General features: G+C 44.1%; 7 pseudogenes; all 7 read left to right on the top strand.

The window, feature by feature from the left end:
• Positions 1–6,123: 6,123 nt before the first annotated feature.
• LOC146182642 (serine/threonine-protein phosphatase 4 catalytic subunit B pseudogene) lies at positions 6,124–6,912 on the top strand (annotated as a pseudogene).
• Positions 6,913–8,666: 1,754 nt separating this feature from the next.
• Positions 8,667–9,449, top strand: LOC146182641 (serine/threonine-protein phosphatase 4 catalytic subunit B pseudogene; annotated as a pseudogene).
• A 1,821-nt stretch (positions 9,450–11,270) lies between these two features.
• Positions 11,271–12,003, top strand: LOC146182640 (serine/threonine-protein phosphatase 4 catalytic subunit B pseudogene; annotated as a pseudogene).
• A 1,816-nt stretch (positions 12,004–13,819) lies between these two features.
• LOC146182639 (serine/threonine-protein phosphatase 4 catalytic subunit B pseudogene) lies at positions 13,820–14,603 on the top strand (annotated as a pseudogene).
• Positions 14,604–16,366: 1,763 nt separating this feature from the next.
• Positions 16,367–17,150, top strand: LOC146182638 (serine/threonine-protein phosphatase 4 catalytic subunit B pseudogene; annotated as a pseudogene).
• A 2,912-nt stretch (positions 17,151–20,062) lies between these two features.
• Positions 20,063–20,777, top strand: LOC146182637 (serine/threonine-protein phosphatase 4 catalytic subunit B pseudogene; annotated as a pseudogene).
• A 1,782-nt stretch (positions 20,778–22,559) lies between these two features.
• Positions 22,560–23,345, top strand: LOC146182636 (serine/threonine-protein phosphatase 4 catalytic subunit A pseudogene; annotated as a pseudogene).
• Positions 23,346–25,307: the final 1,962 nt, after the last annotated feature.

The following is a 25,307-nucleotide window of genomic DNA, read 5'->3' as shown; positions in this document are numbered from 1 at the left end:
GCGTTTTTCTATACTACTGGTTCCCCGCAACCCATCGACTGGACAAAGGAGGCCACTGAACTTGGAAACAGTCCCCAGTCCTCTCAAGTCCGGTCCACAGGGCAGGATAATGAGAAAAGAATGGATCAATTTTCATAGTCAGTTGAGCCCGCAGGCGCGCAACCCGCATCACAAGAATAGGGCACTCGGTATGACCCACTGGAGCAAGGTTGCACTCATTACAACAAATAGAACTTGCGAGCCCTACCGCTATGAAGGCATTTAGTACAAACTAGCTTAGTGGGATCGCTTCGCTTCTTTCAGAATGACCATATTTTGCACAAAACTGACACACCGGAACATACAAATCTTCCTTAACTGTGTCCAGTCAATAGCCAACTGTGAAACCGGCATTAATTGCTTCAAGTCGGAAGGCAAGAGCTCAAACACGTGGGCATACGATCCTGACTTTTCTCGATAGGATATCACAACCCTACTACTTGTTGCAAACTGAATATCTGGATTCCTTTGATTGATTTCTTGTACAAGGAATACAGAGTGGATGTTAGGATTCAGACCAGAAAGACGATTGTGAGGCTTCTGATTTTCCTGTATCTTATGGTAAACTGCGCCTTTGACAAGGGGTACGTCCTCAATGGCTTTCTGCAAAGCGTGAAGAGAGTTCTCGTCAGCTACTACAATGCGACCACGCGCGTCATGTTTCAAGGTAAAATTTCCTTAATGTTCCTCTCAATAATATCGGAGACTGTCTTAACGGGATCCCCTGTAAAGTTTACAGTATCAATGAATAGAATATGACGTGAGTCTGTAAGCTGTGGGAGAGGACAGATGGTAAAGGTGCAGAATTCGATAGAGGGGCCTAGCTGTGAGACCTGGCTACCTCAGCATAAGAAGGACGGTGACTTTCGAGAACACTGAGCTTTTAGCGCACTTCCTCCAATCCAGCAGATAGAATATCTCTCTCGTGGCGAAGGCCTTCCGCAAGAGTTGCCATCTCGTTTACATGCTCAAAACCTGCAAACTTACTTCGTTCGTGCAGAGAGAGAGACTCTTTAATAGAAAACAGATTTTAACCAGCGTTTAAATTTCGCTGACATGCTACACTGTGTAGAAAGGAGAATTGGGGAGGAAAAGATTTAAAAATAATGGTGAGGAGATTAAAAGAAATGAAGGGGGAGATAAAATGCGGCCATTAAATTCGCTGTAAGGTGCATCGTGGAGTAATGGTATAAAATGAAATGATGAATCTAGATTTGAACAGGGAGTGGAACAGATTAGTGAGGAAGAATTACATAAACGACTTCGTGGTAAGGGGAAAGGTAGAAGAATTCAGGCTCTCTCTGCAGGATATATATAGTCAGTGCTAACCGAGGAAGCCGACATTAGCATAGAAGTAATGTACTATAATTTCAGAGATATAATTACAGAGTGCGCGGTAGAAGTAGGCGGTAGAATTGCTGGAGAGAATATCGGTAAATTGTCTAAGGAGACGAAAGATTTGACTAAGGAACGCCAAAGTATGAAATCCTTCAACCCAACAGACCGGAGAGAACTTGCAGAGATATCAAAGCTAATCCATAAGTGCAAGGTGGCCGACATAAATACAGCATGAGGGAAATTGAGCCTGTTCTAAAGAACGGCCATATCCTGAAAGCGGTAAAGAGGAAATTAGGCATAGGCGAAAATCAGATGTATACACTGAGGGACAAAGCGGGCGATGTCATTACTAACAAGGACAAGATAATCAAGGTAGCCGCGGAGTTCTATACGGACTTCTGCATTAGCCATAGTAGTCAGGACAAGAGAGGAATTAGCTGTAATAAAGAGCAATCAGACGTTCCGCCAGTAACGAAGAATGAGGTTAAGAGAGTCTAAGAAGCTATGAATAGTGGTAAACCAGCTGGGGAGGATCAGGTAACTACAGATTTGTTGAAGGACGGGGGGGATATCGTGCTAGAAAAACTGGGCACCCTGTATACGCAATGGCTAACGACATCGAAAGTACCGGAATCCTGGAAAAAAGCAAACTTTACCTCAATTCATAAGAAAGGGGATTCGAAGGACGTACTTGAAGAATTACAGACCACTTAGCTTACTAACAGTTACGCAAAAGGTAAGTACCAAGGTAATCGCTAATAGGATCCGGACAACCTTAGACTGTAATCAAGCAAAGGATCAAGCAGGATTTAGGAAAGGGTACTCTACCATCGATCATATCCACACTATATTCAGGTGATAAAAAACTGTTCTGAATATAACCAGTCCCTAAACAGCATTCTTTGACTACGAGAAAACATTTGGTTCGGTCGAAACCTCAGCGGTCATGCAGGCATTGAGAGATAAGAATTATCTATATGTGCTGCCCAGCAATCATAGTTCTGCATAAAGGTGATAAAATTTCAATTAGGATAGGTTTAAGGCAAGGAGACACCATCTTTCCAGTGCTATTCACAGCTTGTTTAGAGAGTGTATTCAAAGGCATGGAATGTGAGCCGTTAGACATCAGGGTCGATGAAGAATATCTCAGTAATCTGCAATTCACTGATTACATTGCCTTGTTAAGTAACTCAGAGGAGCAAGTGCAAATAATGACAAATGATCTAGAGAGAAGAAGCAGAAAGGTAGGCCTTGGTTGGTTGGTTGGTTCATAGGAAGGGAAAGGCGCGGTATCTGTCACACTTGCTCTGTGGACACCTGAACCGCGCCGTAAGGGAAGGGATGAAGGTGGGAGTGAAAGTGGATAGAGAGAAAGGGGAGCCGTAGTGGAGGGCTACGGAGAAATTTCGACCACCTGGGGATCTTAGGCCTAAATATTAATATCCAGAAAACTAAGCTAATGTTCAACAGCCTGGAAACAGCAGTTTAAAGTAGGTAGCGAAGCATTGGAAGTGGTAGGCGAATATGTTTACTTAGGACAGGTAGGGACCGCAGATCCGGACTACGAGAAGAAAATAAATGGGAGAATAAGATTGGGATGAAGCGCATTTGGAAGGTACATAAACATTAAAACTAGCAGCTTACCGGTACTACTCAACAGGAAAGTGTATAACAGTTGCATCCTACTGGTACTGGACTCTGGGGGGAAACATGCAGGTTAACGAAAAGGGTTCTACTTAGGTAGACGACAACTAAGAGGGCCATGGAACGGAAAATGGTAGGTGTATACGTTAAGAGATAGGAAGTGTGCAGAGTTGGTTAGAGAAATAACTCAATTTACTGATATTCTAGTCGAAATCAGGAAGTGCGCATGTACAGGACATGTAGTTCGAAAAGAGGATAACCGATTGTCCCTAAGAGTGACCAATTGGATTCCCCGGGAAGGTAAGCATAGCAGAAGGCGGCAGAAAATTAGGTGCGCGCATGAGATTAAGCAATTCGCAAGCGTCAAGTGGATGCAGCTAGCACAGGACCGGGTTAATTGGAAGAAAATGTGAGAGGCCTTCGCCCTGCAGTGGGTATAGTCCGGCTGATGATGATAATGATCTACGTTCCTGATGCTGGAAAATAGCTGTAGACAAACGTGATGGCGAGAAAACCACCTTTGTTACTACTGATGGCATATACCAATTCAGATTTATGCCTTTTGGTTTCTGCAACGCCCCCGTGATCTTCGAGCGTATGATGGCCAATCTCCGACATGGTTTCAAATGGACCACGTGCATATGCTACCAAAATGACGTTGTAATATTCTCCCCGACACTTGAAACCCACCTCACGCGTCTTCCTACGATTATTTCAGTCTTCCCCATGCTGGTTTCCAGTTGAATTAAAGAAATGCAGCTTCTGCCAGCGCTAGATAAAGGTCCTTGGCCACTTGGTTGACACGACAGGAGTCAGGCCTGACTCTGGTAAAGTTCGTGTCGTCCGCAATTTCCCAAATCCGCGTTCCACAACTGATGTGCGGAGTTTCCTCGGCTAATATTCTTATTTCCGACTCTTCATCCAGAACTTCGCCGACGTTGCCCGCCCGCTCACCGCTCTCCTCAAGAACAACGCGTGTTTCCCTTGATGCCCTGATGAAGCTCGCACCTTTCAAGCTCTGACTTCGGCCATCACCGCCATGACCTCTCCTGTGTAATCGCCTATGCCAACCGCCTGCTGTCTTCATTCGAGCGCAACTGTTCTATCACCGGAAGAGAATGCCTCGCACTTGTTTTGGCGTTGAATAAACTCAGGCCGTATTTGTTTGGAAGGCCCTTCTGCGTAGTGACAGATCATCATGCCTTGTGTTGGTTATCGTTAGTTAAGGACCCTACCTAGCGCTTAAGTCGCTGGGCTTTGCACTTACAGGAATGCATATTTAATATTATCTACAAGTCAGACCGATTGCAACCAATGCTAGCCGTTTGTCCCAGTATCTGCCGATCCTCCTGAATTACTTGACTGTACTGCGGACGACTAGGTGTTGGACATCACGAACTTTCTGCACATCGCGCCGAAGAGTCGTGACCCATCCCTACGACCATTATTGATCAGCTGCGCACTGGCGACTTCGCTCCTTCCATCAGCTTGGTCGTGCAGAGTGATGATAAATTGTTTATACGCAATATGCGCCCAGACGGTGTGCACCTTTTGTCGTCGTCCCTAGCCGTCTGCGTTCAAACTGTTTTGACCCAACTTCATGACCCCCATACAGCAAGGCATTTCGGAGTGTTGCGCACGTATGACAGTGTGCGTCGGAGGTTTTTCTGGGCAGGCTTTTATCGCTTTGTTCGCCGCTAAGTTGTACCTTGTGACTGGTGCAAGCGTCCAAACCGTCTTCAACCCATCGACGTTACCCCTGACCCTTTTTTCTCGTCGGTCATTACCTCCTTGGTACTTTACCGACGTAGACTACCGGGAACAGATGGACTGCGGTCTCAAATGATTACTCCACCCGCTACGCTATCACGCGAGCTATACCGACCAGCTGTGCCTCCAACGTCACTGATTTACTTCACGACGTTATCCTACTTCATGGCCCTCCCCATCAAGTGCTTAAGGATCGAGGCCCACGCTTCATTTATAAAGTTGATAACAACTTGCTAAAGGCATGCTCTACCCGCCACGAGTTCAATACGGCATACCATCCCCAGACAAATGGCCTTACCGAGTGTCATAACTGGGTGCTTACGGATATGCTGTCCATGCCCATTTCCGACCACAATCGCGACTGAGGCGTCCATTTGCCATGGGTCACATTTGAGTACAGTTCGAACCGTTAAGATACAGACGCCTACTCACACTTTTTATTTCCTCTTTGGCCGCAACAATCTGCTGCCTTTAGATAGTTTGCTGCCTGCCGAAGACCATGGCAGTAGTTATGCTTCCGATGCCAATGCATGCACCGACGAGGCCGGAAAATTGCCCGGGACCGCCTCACGGCTTCCCAGACGGCTCAAAAGTACCTAAGAATGAAATTAAAAAAACTAGATAATACCGACCGTTCAATTCGTCTACTTCACTCGTAAAGAAACCAAGATGGAACGCGGCCAATTGAAAAAGAGTAAAAATAGAGCATTAACTACATACGCCGATCTTTTTATGGCATAGAACACATATAAAGCCAGCCAGCCCACCAGCCAGCCCGTCACTAAAGCCATAAATACTAGCCCTGAGTGCAATACATTTCAACGGCGTAATTATGGGAGCATTTCATAAAGAAAGCACCAATGTAAAAAATTTAAGTGAAAATAATAAACGCATGGCCGATATTGTTAATAGTTTTCTCGCACGGCCAACAATCTGCCTGAGGCAGAAGACAAAGAGGTTCCAGAATTCTATTGCACCCTCATCCAAATTTACACTTCCAAATTTTTGCTTCGTAATATTTTCTTTTCAAACAAATTTGTGATCTTAAATCTGATGTTTTTGTTTAGTTGACAATTACTTTATGCACTAATTCAGTATGTGTAGGAGATTTGGTAGTCCACCTGAACAATGGCCAAACCCCCCTCGTGGGTATGTGCCATATATGAAGGCAGTAAAAGAAGAAGAACAACAACAAGAACGGTGGACCTACCATTACGAGGTTTTCGTTCTCCAAGAAATGTGTCCACCCGTGATTTACTCGGCAACGTGCTTCGGCTGCTTCCGGGCTCATATTTAGACCGGTAAGCTGACTTCAATCACACAGCAAAGAAAATGTGTGGAAGCATGGGTGACAACACTTATCTGCTCAGCCAGATCGAGCAACTGCCAAGGTGCGAATTCCTTAGTGAGTCCGAGGAGAAGTTTGTGTGCGCCAAAGCCCGGAAAATTCTAATCAAAGAGACTGACTTGCAGAGAGTGGACTCGCCAGTCAGCGTATGTGATGATATCGACGGCACGTTTTATGACCTGCAAGAACTGTTCAAGGTTGGTGGAGAGGTCTCCAATAGCAACTACATCTTCATGGGAGACTTCGTCGACCAGGGCTTTCGCAGTGTAGAGACATTTCGTTTGCTGCTCGCCATCAATTTACGGTGCCCAGAACGCATCACACTGATCAGGGGAAACCACGAGAGCAGACATGTTTCGTTGCGGTGCGGCTTTTGTGATGAGTGTTTGCAATATTACAATTCCCTTGTTGTGTGGTGTTTATGCACAGAGACATTCGACTACCTGCCATTGTCTGCTGTCACTGATGGCACGATTTTCTGCGTTCATGGAGGTCTGTCACCATCTATGCAAACTCTGAACGACATGCGAGCCATCGACCGCAAGCAGGCGGTGGCCCAGTAGGGGACCAAGTGTGACCTTCTTTGGTCAGACTCTGGAGGCAAACAAGGCTGGAAGACAAGTCCCCGAGCGACTGGCTACCTCTTGGGAAGCGCTGCGGTCACTCTATTCAACGCGACCAATCACATCGATATGATCTGCCGCGCCCCCCAACTAGTAAAGGAAGGAGTTCCCAGCGACCACTACAGTAATCTGATTTCCTATCTGATCTAGTCCGGACGTCATGGTGTTATTAAAAACGCGGAGTTCTTTTCTGCACTCTGACGCCTTTTCGCTCTTTCTTAACTGATCTATTCCGGACAACATGGTGTTATTAAGAAACGCAGATTTCTTTACTGCACACTGCCGCATTTTTTTGAACACATAATTTTGATGCTAACACCCTAAAGTGCCATATAGCGTAAGATGAGATTTAAGGGTTGCATTTTTAGGAGAAGCGGGTGGGCCTTTATTGCAGTATGTACCTGTACTACAGTTTGTCTTAACATATTTTTCTTGAAAGCTATATCACTTGGATAGTGCTAGTAACCTTAGTTTATAAGATATGGCTTCTTTCATATTCATCTTCCCCGTCCTCATTTACTGAATGTTTTCTTGTAGTTTTAATTTTTTTTTTGAGCTGCTGCTGCTTGCTGCTGCTTGCTGCTACTGCTCGCCTGCAAACCTGCAAGCCTGCCTGCCTGACTGCCTGCCTGCCTGCATAGAGGGTTTCTCTTGCTTTTTTGCAGATATACTTATATGATTCAAGCTGCTGGACGGAAGACATCTATCATTACTTGCAGCATTCAGATCAAAATGATACAACTGATCTTAAAAAAAGAAAAATTGATATTTTCTCTGAAAATGGGGGCGAATATTGAAATCAAGCCAAGTACTGACTATGGTAATATTGGGGAACCGCAACAGCAGAAAATAAGACCTGGAACAAATGCAATCATGAACGTACACAATATTTAATATCTTTTTCACACTGTCCTTCCTGTGGGCACCCCTAAGGGGTGTTGGAAAGCTGGTGTTTCACGTTGACACCACCACCCCACGAGAAGCATGTGTACGTGCCCTCGATGCTGGCAACAATTGATAATGTTTCGTTGATTTTTAAAAAACATACGAAACCAAATTGCTCGCAAATGCGTTGTTTAGCAATTTTAGACGAAGGATGTGACGCTGTATTGAGCTTGAAACGGAATTCTTTCTCACCTGTGCAGAGTTGCAAAAGTATTCAAAATATCGAACTTCTCAATGCGAAAGTAAAAATAAATTGCTTCATAAGTCTCCCACATTTCAGAAGTAAACACCTTTTGAGTCACCTCTAAAACAAACGTCTATACTTCAGGCCGTAGGTGGAAATTCAACGTGATCTTCAAAACGCCAGTGGACGATGATGGTCCGATATTGACTTCATGTCACTAAAGCCATAAATACTAGCCCTGAGTGGAATAAACTTCTATGGCGTAATTATGGGAGCATTTCATAAAGATAGCACCAATGTAAAAAATATAAGGTGAAAAAAAAAACGCATGTCCGAGATTGTGAATATTGTTTTCTCGCTCGGCCAACAATCTGCATGAAGCAGAAGACAAAGAGGTTCGAGAATTTTATTGCACCCTCATCCAAACTTTCAAACCTCCAAATGTTTGCTTCATATTTTTCTCTGTTTCAATCAATTTTGTGATCTTAAATCTTATGTTTTTGTTTAGTGGACAATTACTTTATGCACTGATTCAGTATGTGTAGGACATTTAGCAGTCCACCTGAACAATGGCCAAACCACCATCGTCGGTATGTCCATATATCATGGCAGTACAAGAAGAAGAACAACAACAACAACAACGGCGGACCTACCATTACGTGGTTTTCGTTCTTCCAGAAATGTGTCCAACCGTGATTTACTCGGCAACGTGCTTCGGCTACTTCCGGGCTCATATTTAGACCGGTAAGCTGACTTCAATCACACCGCAAAGAAAATGTGTCGAGGCATGGGTGACAGCTCTTATCTGCGCAGCCAGATCGAGCAACTGCGAATGTTTGAATTCCTTAGTGAGTCGGAGGAGAAGTTATTGTGCGCCAAAGCCCGAGAAATTCTTGTCAAAGAGAGTACCTTGCAGAGAGTGGACTCAACAGACAGCGTATGTGGTGATGGCCAGTTTTATGACCTGCAAGAACTGTTCAAGGCTGGTGGAGAGGTACCCAGTACCAACTACATCTTCATAGGAGACATCGTCGACCAGGGCTTTCACAGCGTAGAGACATTTCGTTTGCTGCTCGCCATCAATTACGCTGCCCAGAACACATCACACTGACCATGGGATTCCACCAGAGCCGACATGTTTCGATGCGGTGCTGCCTTTGTGATGAGTGCTTGCGAAAGTACAATTCCCTTGTTGTGTGGCGTTGCTGCACAGAGACCTTCGACTACGTACCATTGTCTGCTGTCATTGATGGCAAGAGTTTTTGTGTTCATGGAGGTGTGTTACCATCTATCCAAACTCTGGACGACATGTGAGCCATCGACCGCAAGCAGAAGGTTCCCCAGTAGGGGGACAAAGTGAGACCTTCTTTGGTCAAAATCTGGAGGCAAACAAGACTAGAAGACGAGTCCCCTAGTGGCTGGCTACCTCTTGGGAAGCGATGCGGTCACTCTATTCAACGTGGCCAATCACATCGATATGATCTGCCGCGCCCCCCAACTAGTAAAGGAAGGAGTTCCCAGCTACCACTACAGTAATCTGATTTCCAATCTGATCTAGTCCGGACGTCATGGTGTTATTAAAAACGCGGAGTTCTTTCCTGCACTCTGCCGCCTTTTCGTTTTTCCTTAACTGATCTAGTCCGGACACCAAGGTTTTATTAAGACACGCAGATTTCTTTCCTGCAGTCTGTCGCCTTTTCTTGATCACATAATTTTGATGCTGACACCTTAAAGTGCCATATAGCGTAAGATGAGATTTAAGGGTTGCCTTTTTAGGGGAACGGGTGGGCCTTTATTGCAGAAGGTACCTGTACTACAGTTTGTCTTAACAGATTTTTCTTGAAAGCTATATCAGTTGGATAGCGCTAGTAACCATTAGTTTATAAGATATGGCTTCTTTCATATTCATCTTCCCCGTCCTCATTTACTGAATGTTTTCTCGTAGTTTTAATTTTTTTTCAGCTGCTGCTGCTGCTGCTTCTTGCTGCTGCTTGCTGCTACTGCTCGCCTGCAAGCCTGCAAGCCTGCCTGCCTCACTGAGTGCCTGCCTGCACAGAGGCTTTTTCTTGCTTTTTTGCAGATATACTTATATTATTCAAGCTACTGAACGGCAGACATCTATCATTACTTGCAGCATTAAGATCAAAATGATAGAACTGCTCTTAAAAGAAGAAAAATTGATATTTTCTCTGATAATGAGGGCGAATATTGAAATCAAGCCAAGTACTGACTATGGTAATAACAGCAGAAAATAAGAGGTGGAATAAATGCAATCACGAACGTACACTTTTATTTAATATCTTTTTCACACTGTCCTTGCTGTGGGCACTCCTAAGGGGTGTTAGAAAGCTGGTGTGGCACAATGACACCACCACCCCAAGTGAAGCATGTGTACGTGCCCTCGTTGCTGGAAACAAAAGATAATATTTCGATTTATTTTTAAAAACATACGAAACCAAGCTGCTCGCAAATGCGTTGTTTAGCATTTTTAGACGAACGATGTGACGCTGTATTGAGCTTGAAACGAAAATATTTCTCACCTGCGCAGAGTTGCAAATGTATTAAAAATATCGAACTTATCAGTGCGAAAGTAAAAATATATTGCTCCATAAGTCTCCCACATTTCAAAAGTAAACATATTTTGAGACACCGCTCAAACAAACGCCTATACTTCAGGCCGTAGGTGGAAATTCAGCGTGATCTTCAAAACGCAAGTGCACGATGATGGTCCGATTTTGACTTCATGTCACTACAGCCATAAATACTAGCCCTGGGTGCAATAAATTTCTATGGCGTAATAATGGGAGCATTTCATAAAGATAGCACCAATGTAAAAATCTAAGTTGAAAAAAAAACGCATGACCGAGGTTGTTAAAATTGTTTTTCTCGCACGCCCAACAATCTGCCTGAGGCAGAAGACAAAGAGGTTCGAGAATTCTATTGCACCCTCATCCAAATTTACAAACATCCAAATTTTTGCTTCGTATCTTTTTTTTCGTTTCAATATATTTGTGATCATAAATCTTATGTTTTTGGTTAGTTGACAATTACTTTATACACTAATTCAGTATGTGTACGACAATTGGCAGTCCACCTGAACAATGACGAAACCCCCGTCGTGGGTATGTGCCATATATCAAGGCAGTAGAAGAAGAAGATGGTCAATAGGGTCACGAAGAGTCGGACACGACTGAACGACTGAACTGAACTGAGAAGAAGAAGAACAACAACAACAGCAACAAGAACGGCGGACCTACCATTACGAGGTTTTCGTTTTTCCAGAAATGTGTCCACCAGTGATTTACTTGGCAACGTGCTTCGGCTGCTTCTGGGCTCATATTTAGACCGGTAAGCTGACTTCAATCACACCGCAAAGAAAATGTGTGGATGCATGGGTGACAGCACTTATCTGCGCAGCCAGATCGAGCAACTGCGAATGTGTGAATTCCTCAGTGAGTCGGAGGAGAAGGTATTGTGCGCCAAAGCCCGAGAAATTCTTGTCAAAGAGAGTACCTTGCAGAGAGTGGACTCAACAGTCATCGTATGTGGTGATATCGACGGCACGTTTTATGACCTGCAAGAACTGTTCAAGGTTGGTGGATAGGTCTCCAATAGTAACTACATCTTCATGGGAGACTTCGTCGACCAGGGCTTTCACAGTGTAGAGACATTCCGTTTGCGTCTCGCCATCAATGTACGGTGCCCAGAACGCATCACACTGAGCAGGGGAAACCACGAGAGCAGACATGTTTCGATGCGGTGCGGCTTTTGTGATGAGTGGTTGCGATATTACAATTCCCTTGCTGTGTGGTGTTGCTGCACAGAGACATTCGACTAGCTGCCATAATCTGCTGTCACTGATGGCACGATGTTCTGCGTTCATAGAGGTCTGTCACCATCTATCCAAACTCTGGACATCAGAGCCATCGACCGCAAGCAGGAGGTTTGCCGGTAGGGGGACCATGTGAGACCTTATTTGGTCAGACTCTGGAGGCAAACAAGGCTGGAAGACAAGTCCCCGAGTGACTGGCTACCTCTTGGGAAGCGATGGGGTCACTCTATTCAACGCGACCAATCACATCGATATGATCTGCCGCGCCCCCCCCCACTAGTAAAGGAAGGAGTCCTCAGCGACCACTACAGTAATCTGATTTCCTATCTGATCTGGTCCGGACGTCATGGTGTTATTAAAAACGCTTAGCTCTTTCCTGCACTCTGCCGCCTTTTCGTTTTTCCTTAAGTAATCTAGTCCGGACATCAAGGTGTTATTAAGAAACGCAGATTTCTTTCCTGCCCTCTGTCGCCTTTTCTTGATCACATAATTTTGATGCCTAACACCATAAAGTGCCATATAGCGTAAGATGAGATTTAAGGGTTGCCTTTTTAGGAGAAGCGGGTGGGCCCTTATTGGAGAAGGTACCTGTACTACAGTTTGTCTTAACATATTTTTCTTGAAAGCTATATCACTTGGATAGTGCTAGTAACCATTAGTTTAGAAGATATGGCTTCATTCATATTCATCTTCCCCGTCCTCAATTACTGAAGGTTTTCTTGTAGTTTTATTTTTTTCAGCTGCTGCTGCTGCTTCTTGGTGCAGCTTGCTGCTACTGCTCGCCTGCAAGCCTGCAAGCCTGCCTGCCTGACTGCCTGCCTGCCTGCCTGCATAGAGGGTTTCTCTTGCTTTTTTGCAGATATACTTATATTATTCAAGCTGCTGGACGGCTGACATCTATCATTACTTGCAGCATTCAGATCAAAAGGGATACAACTGCTCTTAAAAAAAATAAAAATTGATATTTTGTCTGATAATGAGGGCGAATATTGAAATTAAGCCAAGTACTGACTATGGTAATATTGGGGAACCGCAACAGCAGAAAATAAGAGCTGGAATAAATGCAATCATGAACGTACACATTTATTTATTATTTTTCACACCTGTCCTTCCTTTGGGCACCCCTAAGGGGTGTTGAAAGCTGGTGTGGCACGTTGACACCACCACGCCACGAGAAGCATGTGTACGTGCCCTCGATGCTGGCAACAATAGATAATGTTTCGTTGATTTTTAAAAAAACATACGAAACAAAACCGCTCGCAAATGCGTTGTTTAGCAATTTTAGACGAAGGATGTGACGCTGTATTGAGCTTGAAACGGAATTCTTTCTCACCTGTGCAGAGTTGCAAAAGTATTCAAAATATCGAACTTCTCAGTGCGAAAGTAAAAATAAATTGCTTCATAAGTCTCCCACATTTCGGAAGTAAACATCTTTTGAGTCACCGCTCAAACAAACCTCTATACTTCAGGCCGTAGGTGGAAATTCAGCGTGATCTTCAAAACTCCAGTGGACGATGATGGTCCGATTTTGACTTCACGTCACTAAAGCCATAAATACTGGCCCTGAGTGCAATAAACTTCTATGGCGTAATTATGGGAGCATTTCATAAATAGAGCACCAATATAAAAAATCTAAGGTGAAAAAAAAAACGCATGACCGAGATTGTGAATATTTTTTTCTCGCGCGGCCAACAATCTGCATGAAGCAGAAGACAAAGAGGTTCGAGAATTCTATTGCACCCTCATCCAAATTTTCAAACCTCCAAATGTTTGCTTCATATTTTTCTCCGTTTCAATCAATTCTTTGATCTGAAACCTTACGTTTTGTTTAGTGGACAATTACTTTGTGCACTGATTCAGTATGTGTAGGACATTTAGCAGTCCACCTGAACAATGGCCAAACCCCCATCGTCGGTATGTCCATATGTCAAGGCAGTACAAGAAGAAGAACAACAACAACAACGGCGGACGTACCATTACGTGGTTTTCGTTCTTCCAGAAATGTGTCCACCCGTGATTTACTCGGCAACATGCTTCGGCTAATTCCGGGCTCATATTTAGACCGTTTAGCTGACTACAATCACACCGCAAAGAAAATGTCTCGAGGCATGGGTGACAGCACTTATCTGCGCAGCCAGATCGAGCAACTGCGAATGTGTGAATTCCTCAGTGAGTCGGAGGAGAAGGTATTGTGGGCCAAAGCACGAGAAATTCTTGTCAAAGAGAGTACCTTGCAGAGAGTGGACTCAACATTCAGCGTATGTGGTGATGGCCAGTTTTATGACCTGCAAGAACTTTTCAAGGTTGGTGGATAGGTCCCCGGTACCAACTACATCTTCATGGGAGACTTCGTCCACCAGGGATTTCACAGCGTAGAGACATTTCGTTTGCTGCTCGCCATCAATATACGCTGCCCAGAACGCATCACACTGACCATGGGATTCCGCGAGAGCCGACATGTTTCGATGCGGTGCTGCCTTTGTGATGAGTGCTTGCGAAAGTACAATTCCCTTGTTCTGTGGCGTTGCTATAAAGAGACCTTCGACTACGTACCATTGGCTGCTCTCATTGATGGCAAGAGTTTTTGTGTTCACGGAGGTCTGTTACCATCTATCCAAACTCTGGACGACATGCGAGCCATCGACCGCAAGCTGAAGGTGCCTCGGTAGGGGCACCAAGTGTGACCTTCTTTGGTCAAACTCTGGAGGCAAACAAGGCTGGAAGACGAGTCCCCTAGTGGCTGGCTACCTCTTGGGAAGTGATGCGGTCACTCTATTCAACACGACCAATCACATCGATATGATCTGCCGCGCCCCCCAACTAGTAAAGGGAGGAGTTCCCAGCGACCACTACAGTAATCTGATTTCCTATCTGATCTAGTCCGGACGTCATGGTGTTATTCAAAACGCGGAGTTCTTTTCTGAACTCTGACGCCTTTTAGATCTTTCTTAACTGAACTATTCCGGACACCAAGGGGGTATTAAGAAACGCAGATTTCTTTCCTGCACTCTGTCGCCTTTTCTTGATCACATAATTTTGATGCTAACACCTTAAAGTGCCATATAGCGTAAGATGAGATTTAAGAGTTGCCTTTTTTGGGAGAAGCGGGTGGGCCTTTATTGGAGAAGGTACCTGTACTACAGTTTGTCTTAACATATTTTTCTTGAAAGCTATATCACTTGGATAGCGCTAGTACCCATTAGTTTATAAGATATGGCTTCTTTCATATTCATTTTACCCGTCCTCAATTACTGAAAGTTTTCTCGTAGTTTTAATTTTTTGTCAGCTGCTGCTGCTGCTGCTTCTTGCTGCTGCTTGCTGCTATTGCTCGCCTGCAAGCCTGCAAGCCTGCCTGCCTGACTGCCTGCCTGCCTGCCTGCATAGAGGGTTTCTCTTGCTTTTTTGCAGAAATACTTATATGATTCAAGCTGCTGGACGGCAGACATCTATCGTTACTTGCAGCATTCAGATCAAAAGTGATACAACTGCTCTTAAAAAAATAAAAATTGATATTTTGTCTGATAATGAGGGCGAATATTGAAATTAAGCCAAGTACTGACTATGGTAATATTGGGGAACCGCAACAGCAGAAAATAAGAGCTGGAATTAATGCAATCCTGAACGTACACATTTATTTATTATTTTTCACACCTGTCCTTCCTTTGGGCACCCCTAAGGGGTGTTGAAAGCTGGTGTGGCACGTTGACACCACCACGCCACGAGAAGCATGTGTACGTGCCCTCGATGCTGGCAACAATAGATAATGTTTCGTTGATTTTTAAAAAACATACGAAACCAAACCGCTCGCAAATGCGTTGTTTAGCAACTTTAGACGAAGGATGTGACGCTGTATTGAGCTTGAAACGGAATTCTTTCTCACCTGTGCAGAGTTGCAAAAGTATTCAAAATATCGAAGTTCTCAGTGCGAAAGTAAAAATAAATTGCTTCATAAGTCTCCCACATTTCAGAAGTAAACATCTTTTGAGTCACCGCTCAAACAAACGTCTATACTTCAGGCCGTAGGTGGAAATTCAACGTGATCTTCAAAACGCCAGTGGACGATGATGGTCCGATATTGACTTCATGTCACTAAAGCCATAAATACTGGCCCTGAGTGCAATAAATTTCTATGGCGTAATTATGGGAGCATTTGATAAATATAGCACCAATATAAAAAATCTAAGGTGAAAAAAAACGCATGACCGAGATTGTGAATATTTTTTTCTCGCGCGGCCAACAATCTACATGAAGCAGAAGACAAAGAGGTTCGAGAATTTTATTGCACCCTCATCAAAATTTTCAAACCTCCAAATGTTTGCTTCGTATTTTTCTCCGTTTCAATATATTTTTTGATCTGAAACCTTACGTTTTCTTTAGTGGTCAATACTTTATGCACTGATTCAGTATGTGTAGTACATTTAGCAGTCCACGTGAACAATGGCCAAACCCCCATCGTCGGTACGTCCATATATCAAGGCAGTACAAGAAGAAGAAGAAGAACAACTACAACGGCGGATCTACCAATACGAGGTTTTCGTTCTTCCAGAAATGTGTCCACCCGTGATTTACTCGGCAACGTGCTTCGGCTAATTACGGGCTCATATTTAGACCGGTAAGCTGACTTCAATCACACCGCAAAGAAAATGTGTCGAGGCATGGGCGACAGCTTTTATCTGCGCAGCCAGATCGAGCAACTGCGAATGTTTGAATTCCTTAGTGAGTCGGAGGAGAAGTTATTTTGCGCCAAAGCCCGAGAAATTCTTGTCAAAGAGAGTACCTTGCAGAGAGTGGACTCAACAGTCATCGTATGTGGTGATGGCCAGTTTTATGACCTGAAAGAACTGTTCAAGGTTGGTGGAGAGGTCCCCAGGACCAACTACATCTTCATGGGAGACTTCGTCGACCAGGGCTTTCACAATGTAGAGACATTTCGTTTGCTGCTCGCCATCAATATACGCTGTCCAGAACGCATCACACTGACCATGGGATTCCACGAGAGCCGAGGTGTTTCGATGCGGTGCTGCCTGTGTGATGAGTGCTTGCGAAATTACAATTCCCTTGTTGTGTGGCGTTGCTGCACAGAGACCTTCGACTACGTACCATTGTCTGCTGTCATTGATGGCAAGAGTTTTTGTGTTCATGGAGGTCTGTTACCATCTATCCAATCTCTGGACGACATGTGAGCCATCGACCGCAAGCTGAAGGTGCCTTGGTAGGGGGACCAAGTGTGACCTTCTTTGGTCAGACTCTGGAGGCAAACAAGGCTGGAAGACAAGTCCCCGAGTGACTGGCTACCTCTTCGGAAGCGATGCGGTCACTCTATTGAACGCGACCAATCACATCGATATGATCTGCCGCGCCCCCCAACTAGTAAAGGAAGGAGTTCCCAGCGACCACTACAGTAATCTGATTTCCTATCTGATCTAGTCCGGACGTCATGGTGTTATTAAAAACGCGGAGTTCTTTTCTGCACTCTGACGCCTTTTCGCGCTTTCTTAGCTGATCTATTCCGGACAACATGGTGTTATTAAGAAACGCAGATTTCTTTACTGCACACTGCCGCATTTTTTTGAACACATAATTTTGATGCGAACACCTGAAAGTGTTATTTAGCGTACGATGAGATTTAAGGGTTGCCTTTTTAGGGCAAGGCGGTGGGCCTTTATTGCAGAAGGTACCTGTATAGAGTTTGTCTTAACATATTTTTCTTGAAAGCTATATCACTTGGATAGCGCTAGTAACCATTAGTTTATAAGATATGGCTTCTTTCATATTCATCTTCCCCGTCCTCAATTACTGAATGTTTTCTCGTAGTTTTAATTTTTTGTCAGCTGCTGCTGCTTGCTGCTTGCTGCTGCTGCTGCTGCTGCTGCTGCTGCTGCTGCTGCTGCTGCTGCTTGCTGCTGCTTGCTGCTGCTGCTGCTGCTGCTGCTCCCCTGCAAGCCTGCATAGAGGGTTTCTCTTGCGTTTTCGCAGGTATACTAATATTATTCAAGCTGCTGGACGGCAGACATCTATCATTAGTTGCAGCATTCAGATCAAACATGATACAACTGCTCTTAAAAAAAGAAAAATTGATATTTTCTCTGACAATGAGGGCGAATATTGAAATCAAGCCAAGTACTGACTATGGTAATATTGGGGAACCGCAACAGCAGAAATTAAGAGTTGGAATAAATTCAATAATGAACGTACACTTTTATTTATATTTTCTCACGCTGTCCTTCCTGTGGGCACCCCTAAGGGGTGTTGGAAAGCTGGTGTTTCACGTTGACACCACCACCCCACGAGAAGCATGTGTACGTGCCCTCGATGCTGGCAACAATAGATAATGTTTCGATGATTTTTAAAAAACATACGAAGCCAAACTGCTCGCAAATGCGTTGTTTAGCATTTTTAGACGAAGGACGCGACGCTGTATTGAGCTTGAAACGGCATTCTTTCTCACCTGTGCAGAATTGCAAAGGTATTCAAAATACCGAACTTTCCAGTGCGAAAGTAAAAATATATTGCTCCATAGGTCTCCCACATTTCAAAAGTGAACATATTTTGAGTCACCGCTCAAACAAACGTCTATACTTCAGGCCATATCTGGAAATTCCGCGGGATCTTCAAAACGCCAGTGCACGATGATGGCCCGATTTTGACTTCATGTCACGAAATCCATAAATACTAGCCCTGAGTGCAATAAACTTCTATGGCGTAATTATGGGAGCATTTCATAAAGATAGCACCAGTGTCAAAATCTAAGTTGAAAATAATAAACGCATGGCCGAGATTGTAAATATTGTTTTTCTCGCACGGCCAACAATCTGCCTGAGGCAGAAGACAAAGAGGTTCGAGAATTCTATTGCACCCTCATCCAAATTTACAAACATCCAAATTTTTGCTTCGTATTTTTTTTTCGTTTCAATCAATTTTGTGATCTTAAATCTTATGTTCTTGTTTAGTTGACAATTACTTTATGCACTAATTCAGTATGTGTACGACATGTGGCAGTCCACCTGAACAATGACCAAGCCCCCGTCGTGGGTATGTGCCATATATCAAGGCAGTAGAAGAAGAAGAAGAACAACAATAACAACGGCGGACCTACCATTACGTGGTTTTCGTTCTTGCAGAAATGTGTCCACCCGTGATTTACTCGGCAACGTGCTTCGGCTAATTCCGGGCTCATATTTAGACCGGTAAGCTGACTTCATTCACACCGCAAAGAAAATGTGTCGAGGCATGGGTGACAGCTTTTATCTGCGCAGCCAGATCGAGCAACTGCGAATGTTTGAATTCCTTAGTGAGTCCGAGGAGAAGTTATTGTGCGCCAAAAGCCGAGAAATTCTTGTCAAAGAGAGTACCTTGCAGAAAGTGGACTCAACAGTCAGCGTATGTGGTGATGGCCAGTTTTATGACCTGCAAGAACTGTTCAAGGTTGGTGTAAAGGTCCCCAGTACCAACTACATCTTCATGGGAGACTTCGTCGACCAGGGTTTTCACAGCGTAGAGACATTTCGTTTGCTACTCGCCATCAATATACGCTGCCCTGTATTGAGCTTGAAACGAAATTCTTTCTCACCTGTGCAGAGTTGCAAAAGTATTCAAAATATAGAACTTTTCAGTGCGAAAGTAAAAATAAATTGCTTCATAGGTCTCCCAAATTTCAAAAGTAAACATATTTTGAGTCACCGCTCAAACGTCTATACTTCAGGCCACACCTGGAAATTCCGCGTGACCTTCAAAACGGCAGTGGACGATGATGGTCCGATTTTGACTTCATGTCACTAAAACCATAAATACTAGCCCTGAGTGCAATAAATTTCTATGGCGTAATTATGGAAACATTTCATAAAGATCACACCAATGTAAAAATCTAAGTTGAAAATAAAATACGCCTGGCCGAGATTGTTAATATTGTTTTTCTCGCACAGCCAACAATCTGCCTGAGGCAGAAGAGAAAGAAGTTCGAGTATTCTTTTGCACCCTCATCCAAATTTACAAGCATCCACATTTTTGCTTCGTATTTTTTCCGTTTCAATAAATTTTGTGATCTTAAATATTATGTTTTTGTTTAGTAGACAATTTATTTATGCACTAATTCAGAATGTGTAGTGCAATTGGCAGTCCACCTGAACAATGACCAAACCCCCGTCGTGGGTATGTGCCATATATCAAGGCTGTAGAAGAAGAAGAGAAGAAGCACAACAACAAGAACGGCGGACCTACCATTACGAGGTTTTCGTTCTTCCTGAAATGTGTCCACCCGTGATTTACTCGGCAACTTGCTTCGGCTGCTTCCGGGCTCATATTTAGACCGGTAAGCTGACTTTAATCACACCGCAAAGAAAATGTGTGGAGGCATGGGTGACAGCACTTATCTGCACAGCCAGATCGAGCAACTGCGAAGCTGCGAATTTCTTAATGAGTCCGAGGAGAAGTTAGTGTGGGCCAAAGCCCGGCAAATTCTTATCAAAGAGACTAACTTGCAGAGAGTGGACTCACCAGTCAGCGTATGTGGTGATATCCAGGGCCAGTTTTATGACCTGCACGAACTGTTCAAGGTTGGTGGAGAGGACCCCAGTAGCAACTACATCTTCATGGGAGACTTCGTTGACCAGGGCTTTCACAGTGTAGAGACATTTCGTTTGCTGCTCGTCATCAACTTACGCTGCCCAGAACGCATCACACTGATCAGGGGAAACCACGAGAGGCGACACGTTTCGATGCGGTGCGGCTTTTGTGATGAGTGGTTACGAAATTACAATTCCCTTCTTGTGTGGCGTAGCTGCACAGTGACCTTCGACTACCTGCCATTGTCTGCTTTCATTGATGGCAAGATTTTCTGTGTTCAGGGAGGTCTGTCACCATCTATCCAAACTCTGGACATCTGAGCAATCGACCGCAAGCAGGAGGTGCCCCGGCAGGGAGACCAAGTGTGACCTTTGATAAGACTCTGGAGGCAAACAAGGCTGGAAGACGAGTCCCCGAGTGACCGGCTACCTCATGGGAAGCGATGCGGTCACTCTATTCAACGGGACCAATCCCCAGCGACCACTACAGTAACCTGATTTCCTATCTGATCTAGTCCGGAAGTCATGGTGTTATTAAAAACGCGGAGTTCTTTCCTGCACTCTGACGCCATTTCGTTTTTTCTTAACAGATCTATTCCGGAAAACATGGTGTTAAGAAACGCACATTTCTATCCTGCACACTGCCGCCTTTACTTGATCACATAATTTTGATGCTAAAACCTGAAAGTGCCATATAGCGTAAGATGAGAATTCAGGGTTGCATTTTTAGGGGAAGCGGGTGGGCCTTTATTGCAGAAGGTACCTGCACTACAGTTTGTGCTCAACATATTTTTCTTGAAAGCTGTATCACTTGGATAGCGCTAGTAACCGATAGTTTAGAAGGTTTGGCTTCTTTCATATTCATCTTCCCCGTCCACAATTACTGAAAGTTTTCTCATAGTTTCATTTTTTTTTCAGCTGCTGCTGCCGCCTCTTGCTGCTGCTTGCTGCTACTGCTAGCCTGCAAGCCTGCAAGCCTGCCTGCCTGACTGCCTGCCTGCCTGCATAGAGGCTTTCTTATGCTTTTTTGCAGATATACTTATATTATTGAAGCTGCTGGATGGCTGACATCTGTCATTACTTGCAGCATTCAGATCAAAAGCATAGAACTGCTCCCTAAAAAAGGAAAAATTGATATTTTCTCTGCAAATGAGGGCGAATATTGAAATCAAGCCAAGTAGTACTGACTATGGTAAGTACTGACTATGGAACCGCAACAGCAGAAAATAAGAGTTGGAATAAATTCAATCATGAACGTACACTTCTATTGAATATCGTTTTGACACTGTCCTTGCTATGGGCACCCCTAAGGGGTGTTGGAAAGCTGGTGTGGCACGTTGACACCACCACCCCAAGTGAAGCATGTGTACGTGCCCTCGATGCTGGAAACAATAGATAATGTTTCGATCTTTTTTACAAAACATACGAAAGCAAACTGCTCGCAAAAGCGTTTTTTAGCCTTTTAGACGAAGGATGTGACGCTGTATTGAGCTTGAAACGGAATTCTTTCTCACCTGTGCAGACTTGCAAAAGTATTCAAAATATAGAACTTTTCAGTGAGAAACCAAAAATAAATTGCTTCATAAGTCTCCCAAATTTCAAAAGTAAACATATTTTGAGTCACCGCTCTAACGTCTATACTTCAGGCCACACTTGGAAATTGCGCGTGACCTTCAAAACGCCAGTGGACGATGATGGTCCGATTTTGACTTCATGTCACTAAAGCCATAAATACTAGCCCTGAGTGCAATAAATTTCTATGGCGTAATTATGGAAACATTTCATAAAGATAACACCAATGTAAAAATCTAAGTTGAAAATAAAATACGCCTGGCCGAGATTGTTAATATTGTTTTTCTCGCACAGCCAACAATCTGCCTGAGGCAGATGACAAAGAGGTTCGAGAATTGTATTGCACCCTCGTCCCAATTTACAATTATCCAAATTTTTGCTTTGTATTCTTTTCGTTTCAATCAATTTTGTGATCTTAAATATTATGTTTTTGTTTAGTTGACAATTACTTTATGCGCTAATTCAGTATGTGTAGGACAATTGGCAGGCCACCTCAACAATGACCAAATCCCCGTCGCGGGTGTGTGCCATATATCAAGGCAGTAGAAGAAGAAGAACAACAACAAGAACGGCGGACCTACCAATACGAGGTTTTCGTTCTTCCAGAACTGTGTCCACCCGTGATTTACTCGGCAACGTGCTTCGGCTGCTTCCGGGCTCATATTTAGACCGGTAAGCTGACTTCAATCACACCGCAAAGAAAATGTGTGGAAGCATGGGTCACAACACTTATCTGCTCAGCCAGATCGAGCAACAGCGAAGGTGCGAATTCCTTAGTGACTCCGAGGAAAAGTTAGTGTGCGCCAAAGCCCGGGAAATTCTTATCAAAGAGACTAAACTGCAGAGCGTGGACTCATCAGTCAGCGTATGTGGTGATATCCACGGCCAGTTTTATGACCTGCAAGAACTGTTCAAGGTTGGTGGAGAGGACCCCAGTACCAACTACATCTTCATGGGAGACTTCGTCGACCAGGGCTTTCGCAGTGTAGAGACATTTCGTTTGCTGCTCGCCATCAATTTACGCTGCCCAGAACGCATCACACTGACCAGGGGAAACCAAAAGAGCGGAGATGTTTCAATGCGGTGCGGCCTTTGTGATGAGTGCTTGCGACAGTACAATTCCCTTGTTGTGTGGCGTTGCTGCACAGAAACCTTCGGCTACGTGCCATTGTCTGCTTCATTGATGGCAAGATTTTCTGCGTTCATGGAGGTCTGTCACCATATATCCAAACTCTGGCCATCTGAGCCATCGACCGCAAGCAGGAGGTGCCCCGGTAGGGGGACCAAGTGTGACCTTCTTTGGTCAGACTCTGGAGGCAAACAAGGCTAGAAGACGAGTCCCCGAGTGACTGGCTACCTCATGGGAAGTGATGCGGTCACTCTATTCAACGCGACCAATCACATCGATATGATCTGCAGCGCCCCCCAACTAGTAAAGGAAGGAGTTCCCAGCGACCACTACTGTAATCTCATTTCCTATCTGATCTAGTCCGGACGTCATGGTGTGATTAAAAACGCGGAGTTCTTTCCTGCACTCTAACGCCTTTTCGTTTTTTCTTAACTGATCTATTCCGGACACCATGGTGTTATTAAGAAACGCCGATTTCTATCCTGCACACTACCGCCTTTTCTTGATCACATAATTTTGATGCTAACACCTGAAAGTGCCATTTAGCGTTAGATGAGAATTAAGGGTTGCCTTTTTAGGGGAAGCGGGTGGGCCTTTATTGCAGAAGGTACCTGTACTATAGTTTGTGCTCAACATATTTTTCTTGAAAGCTATATCACTTGGACAGCGCTAGTAACCATCAGTTTAGAAGATTTGACTTCTTTCATATTCATCTTCCCCGTCCTCAATTACTGAAAGTTTTCTCGTAGTTTTTTTTTTCCAGCTGCTGCTTCTTGCTGCTGCTTGCTGCTATTGCTCGCCTGCAAGCCTGCAAGCCTGCCTGCCTGACTGCCTGCCTGCCTGCATAGAGGATTTCTCATGCTTTTTTGCAGATATACTTATATTATTCAATCTGCTGGATGGCTGACATCTGTCATTACTTGCAGCATTCAGGTCAAAAGGATACAACAGCTCTTAAAAAAAGAAAAATTGATATTTTCTCTGCCAATGAGGGCGAATTTTGAAATCAAGCCAAGTACTGACTATGGTAATATTGGGGAACCGCAACAGCAGACAATAAGAGTTGGAATAAATTCAATCATGAGCGTACACTTTTATTTAATATCTTTTTCTCACTGTCCTTGCTGTGGGCGCCCCTAAGGGGTGTTGGAACCCTGGTGTGGCACGTTGACACCACCACCTCAAGTAAAGCATGTGTACGTGCCCTCGATGCTGGCAACAATAGATAATGTTTCGATTCTTTTTAAAAAACATACCAAGCCAATCTGCTCGCAAATGCGTTGTTTAGCCTTTTTAGACGAAGGATTTGACGCTGTATTGAGCTTGAAACGGAATTCTTTCTCACCTGTGCAGAGTTGCAAAAGTATTCAAAATATCGAACTTCTCAGTGCGAAAGTAAAAATAAATTGCTTCATAAGTCTCCCACATTTCAAAAGTAAACATATTTTTAGTCACCGCTCAAACGTCTATACTTCCGGCCGTAGCTGGAAATTCCGCGTGAACTTCAAAACGCCAGTGGATGATGATGGTCCGATTTTGACTTCATGCCACTAAAGCCGTAAATACTAGCCCTGAGTGCAATAAATTTCTATGGCGTAATTATGGGAGCATTTCATAAAGATAGCACCAATGTAAAAATCTAAGTTGAAAATAAAAAACGCATGGCCGAGATTGTTAATATTCTTTTTCTCCTACGGCCAACAATCTGCCTGAGGCAGAAGTCAAAGAGGTTCGAGAATTCTTTTGCACTCTCATCCAAATTTACAAACATCCAAATTTTTGCTTCGTATTTTTTTTCGTCTCAATCAATTTTGTGATCTTAAATCTTATGTTTTTTTTAGTTGACAATTACTTTATGCACTAATTCAGTATTAGACCGATTTCACAAGGAGTTGCGCTACGCCACCGCTGCCGTGATGCATTCTGGTAGTTGTGGTACTGCGGCCGGATTTTGGCGCGGAACTTGCGTGCGGCTAGCGCAGTGCTACACTGCGTACGAAGCAAATACGCGGTGTTTCGCGATGTTTCGCGAGAGACCTCTTTCTTTAGGCGCAGGCGCGTAATGTATCAGGCATTCTTTGTTCTTTGGACCAAGAAAAGGCATTCGACATAATTAGTCATGCCTACTTGTTGAGAATGTTAGAGGAGGCTGGCCTCCACTCTGATTTTCAGAGGATGGTGAGAGTCTTGTACTCAAGGCCTACCTCTACGGTAACAGTTCAAGGTCAGGTTTCGCAGGCTTTCGATGTAGGCCGTGGAGTTCGACAGGGATGTCCCCTATCACCTGCTCTCTACGTGCTTGCAATCGAACCTCTCCTCCAA

This window comes from Amblyomma maculatum, chromosome 7 (assembly GCF_055883805.1).
Source record: "Amblyomma maculatum isolate TAMU_Amacu chromosome 7, ASM5588380v1, whole genome shotgun sequence".
In the NCBI taxonomy this organism is placed as follows: Eukaryota; Metazoa; Arthropoda; class Arachnida; order Ixodida; family Ixodidae; genus Amblyomma; species Amblyomma maculatum.
Note: the sequence above shows the minus strand (reverse complement) of the source record. Positions and strands in the feature narration are given on the sequence as shown.